The sequence below is a fragment of the Rhipicephalus microplus genome, unplaced genomic scaffold (genome assembly GCF_043290135.1).
Source record: "Rhipicephalus microplus isolate Deutch F79 unplaced genomic scaffold, USDA_Rmic scaffold_63, whole genome shotgun sequence".
NCBI classification, from domain to species: domain Eukaryota; kingdom Metazoa; phylum Arthropoda; class Arachnida; order Ixodida; family Ixodidae; genus Rhipicephalus; species Rhipicephalus microplus.
Genome location: NW_027464636.1, coordinates 867,092 through 872,160, shown reverse-complemented (window position 1 = coordinate 872,160; position 5,069 = coordinate 867,092).

Genomic DNA, 5,069 nt, shown 5'->3' with positions numbered 1-5,069 from the left:
TTCCGGAGGAATTCGAAGACTGAGAGTTGGGTCTAAAGTACTTAACCGTGCATGGATGGGCAACAAGCAAGTTACAACAAAACATAACGTGCTTAAGAATGGCAGAAACATAGACACTGCTCGCAAAAGCTCAAGTCCGCGGGAAGTCTTCCCGCAAGTTTGACAGGGCTATTGAAAAGAAGAAAAAAAGGTCACAAGTACAAAAGAAAAAAAAAAAGAAAGAAAGCTGCCAGAGGCGCGACTGACCCGGTTACAGGAAGTCGCTGGTTCTCGTGTACTCTACCAAATCTTGCATGCGGGAATGTGTATGCGTATCTCATCAGCACATATAAAGAAAGCAAGCTGGGACGCGAAACCACTCATGCATTCTCAAGTGAGACGCAGACAATGTGCTACAGTGGCTGGCAAATAAACAAACATGTCGCTGACAAACTCTGGCCGTCGACCCTGTTCTGGCAAGAAGCACGCATCGGCGAACACTGCCGTCCAACCCTGTGATCAAACAACGAGAAAGAAACTTTCTCCATGCCTCGCTGGTGTCTGCTAACATGAACAGCATTGTACACATTGGCGGCCACAGGGATCGCACGGTGTAATACATGCTTCTTCTTTCGTCAGGGCAGCTGTCGCACGAATTCTTCTTGTCTTTGTTTGCTATACGAAAGCCATGTAGAGAGAGAAGTAAACGTTTATTTTCGAAACAGTGCCCTGAGCTATGCCCGCTGTCACTCTGAAGTGGGAGGGCTTCTTAGTCCAGGAACCCTCTGGCTTCTACCGCCTTCTTGGGCTTGGCGACGTGTCGTTGTCGGTCTCCCAGATCCTCGAGGGCAATCTTCGCCTCCCAGGTTTCGGTTAGGTCTTCGTTCGTCGGTCCTGCTTCATTATCAGTCGTGTGTTGTTGCAGATTACGTCTGGAAATACACTGGCATGCAAGAAGCAAGTGTGCCAGGGTGTCCGGTACGCTGCAGAGCGGGCACATAGAGCTATACCTCGTTGGGTAGAGGCGGTGCATTAGGGCCCTATGTGTTTATGTGTTGCTTTGCAGGCGTCTCAGTATCACGCTCGATCCGAGGCGATATCCACATGACACGCAAAGATAAACAAAGACGTTAACTCTATTGAGTTGATTACGCTCAACGGAAATAAAACGTGCATTCACTCGTAACTGACCTATGAGATGTATGTGACGGTACACAGGTAGAGAGCTACAACATAATTTGTATATTCGACTCAGGTTTAAGAAGCGGCCGCCTTTGCTTCTTTTGTTGTTCTGAGAAGCTCGCTGCAGCTGCTGACGGTTAAAAAAAAAACTCTCCGTAGGACAGCGAGACTCTGGATCACGAAACATTTCTTTTATGCTTATTCCGCTTGTTGACTCTTGTCTGCATACTGTAGGGCCTCTAAAGAGAAAAAAAATATTCTGTCGTTTTCATCTCTCACTTAAAAATAACCTGAAGCATTATTGAGCAGGCCTTCAGTTTGTCTAGACAACAGTGCTTAATTTTTTTGTTAATAGAGCTTTGACGAGAGAACAACAAATTCATACGGAACCATTTTGTAGCAGGTATAGAGAAAAAATGGAAGGCTTGCATTTTAACAAAAACGCTTAAAAGTTCTTCCTTCTTAAACTGTACTGCAAGTACCCACTGGGTAGCAGGTGGCAAGATGAGAGGTAAACAGAGTTGAAGAAAATAACACTGCCCCATTTTAAAACGCAGTAACAGCCCACACAACCCAGTAATTTCAAACAGGAAGCCAGCCCGTCACAAGCGGCATTTCACATTGTCCATGTCTTCTTCTAATAAACTTGCGCAACAAACACTATATAGTTCGACCATATAGTACCAAAAACACAATACTTCAAGCGCTCAACTATACAGACCGTTTCCCTCCTACACGGCACATTGCAGTGAAGTAAAATACGAATTAGGCATAGTTCGGGTTCAGAAGAATTGTCCACCAAGTCCAATTTTGCGTAGGATGCCAAATAATGTGGCACTGAAACTAACAAGTGTTAGCTTATTTGCTGGCTATGCGTCCCTCACTGAATGTTATGCTTGGATTTGCTTTGAGGTATCAGTCATAAACTCTAACAACACTCTTCATAAACACTTATTTGAAAAACTGCATGAAGAAATGAACAGCAGGATGTTAAAGCCAATTCCAGTGGCTGTGAGTGGTGTGCAAAACTGCATTTTAATTCACATATACAAATTAAAATATCGCGAGTTCTGGTTTCAAAATCAACAGACTAATTTACTGTGAGGAAAGTAAACATATTCGTGAACCCTTGAGGACTACTCAGAGCCGTATATTCATTTAAAAAATATCTGGTGCTTGCATGAGGAAAAAGAGAATTTGAAGCATAGTGCCCTGAAAAGTCTTCTACGTCAGAAAAAAATTTAAAAAGTGGTGCTTTTAGCTGTCATGAAACCCGATTTCAGCCAAAGCCTAAAGGTGAATAGCTCACGAGTGGGTTGCGATCAATTTTGTTGTCCCGCCAGAAATATTTTTCTTCCCGTTTGTTCATCTCTCGGCCCGTGGTGGGGTTTAGTTCCGACACAGACTCGCTTCTCTCGAGCCTATCCACGGGAACAAAATCGGAAGGTTAAAGCCCAAATTTTATAGCGAGAAAAAGCACTGAATAAAGATACCTTCGAATACACTTATTTATTTTCCTGTTAAAAAATAAGAAATGATAAAATATGTTTCTGGGCTCATTATTAATTGCGCTATATATCATACAGAATACTTATTGTTATCATATCCAGGTATTAGAGGGCCATCGGTGACTGACAGCACAATCTTGCTTCCATACATCGATATAACGAGTATTTATACGTTGAAAAGTTCACTTCCACTCAACATGCGCAATTGTTACCGATGCAATTCTTGTCTATTAGTACAGATGCATTTGATTGAAAGCACCTGTAGCAGTTAACGTGTTGGAGCCGGTGATATCAAAAGGCGGTTTGCCTACTATGATATGGAGAGGCGGGCTTTGCAGGCTGGCACTTGATGAGCACGCTCTGTGCAATTGTGTGTACGCCTTTGGGTGTTGGTGTACGTCCGTACATGTGTGCGTGTGTATAGACGATCTCGCTTAAGGGAGGTACCAGGTTCTTTGCAGCTACTTCCTCGTGGTTCATCGAGTCCAAAAGAAATGAGCTTATAATTAGTATTTGGGTTTGACGTCCCAAAACCACCATGTTATTATGAAAGACGCTGTAGTGGAGAATCCGAAAATTTCGAACACCTTGAATTTTTTAACGTGCACCTAAATCTAAGCATGCGGGCCACAAGCATTTTCGCTTTCAAGAAAAACGTGGCCGCCAAGGCAAAAAAAAAAAAAACAGATGCTTAGGCTAGTGGGCTAGGCTTGGGCTTGGGCTTGGATTAAACCTAGTGATTGTGAATCAACATATTTTCACCGCTCAAGACTACGAGTAGTTACGACGTAACCAGAAAAGAAGAGACAAGGACCGAAAGTTCTTGTCTCGTCTTCTGTAGTGTTACAACGTAATTACTCGTAGTCTTGCGCTGTGCAAATATGTTAAAAAATGAATTCAGAAACCAAAATGAAGCGATGACATGCTCTTCACAGCGGCCTAACATAAGTATCCCGCTTTTCCTTGGGGGGGGGGGGGGGGTTAAAGGTGGGAGGTTAGCAGTTTCAGGAGGCAAATCTTCTTAAGGTCGAGCTGTATGATCGCTGCCCGTCATAACAGGCCGCCATGACGATGCTGATGACACTGATATCGATGACAATTAAGCGTGTTTCAGACCACACATTCTCTTATTGCCATGGCAAAAGAAAAGTGAAAGCGCTCTCACCGGCTAAAGAAAAAGCGGCAACGCCAACAAGAGGAAACGTACATTAACATTTGAAACGTTTGCCCTACGTTGTTCAAAGGTAGTTAACGGTCCGCGTGCTCCGCCCGCTCTTCATCATTCACTTCGTGGATATGTGGTGTTTGAGTGTAAGGTCACATCAGGTCACATCAGGGGTCATTGGCTCTTATTATCCACAACATACCTGTCCCTGGTGATGGGACGAGTTTTACTTAGTGAAGTTGCGGGGCAGACTCGGCAACCTTCTTAATTGTTTTGTGAAGAAGGACGACTCCCCGCACTGTCTCGTTTGCGCATGCGCACAATTTAGGGGAATATAACCACACTGAAAGTCACAGCAGGGTATTTGAATTCTAATGTTGCGATAAACAAGCAGTCTATTGTATTAGTGTCACACAATGTCGATATTAGTACTGTGACACAACAAGAGTTTCCTAAAGAAAAGTAATTTTCGTGACACTCAAACCAAGTTCTGACCTTAAGGACCACAGGTGAATAAAAAATGGCCTCTGAAGCCACTGACGTCCTCTACCTTCCTGAAAAGGTATTCATTATTGCTTTTGCGAGTCGATGGTTATCTGCGAATTGATGTTCCACAAGACCTGGGTGAAGAAGGAAAGCAAGCTATTGTGCGGAAAGCTTGCTAGCTTGATTAATCCTACTAATAACTAAGAAATAATGAAATGCTTCTAAAATCTACGGTGAAATTGAAAATAACAGACTGAAGGACGCAACAAGCAGACGACTACAATGATGTCAGTGCTCAAAACTGCAGTTTTTCCTCGTTCAGTAACGTATGTGCGTCATGTGTGCTGTAATTGTGAGCGCAACCCACACACCCACACAATAAAGTAGGTTGATGAATGATATAACGACGCTTCCTTATTGCAGTTGCGCTCTTTTGTGTTTCAGTTTCAGTTTCACCGCAGAATTTGAAAAATTTCATTATATTCACAGTTATTATCAGAGGCCACTTTTCCGAAATTTAACAGCAGCTCTCGGTTCTACGCATGAAGGGCATGCATTTGACTTGACTGCCTAAGTTCATAAGTTAAAAAGTTAATTACCCTAACTTTCCTGCATACTGTTTCAAATAATGTTTTCGACCCTCTTAAGATGCCTGCTGTAACAGAAAAAGCAACTGTGAAGACAAAAGAATATTGGACACATTTTATGAAACACCCCCTCTCTCTCGCTCGATATATATATATATATAT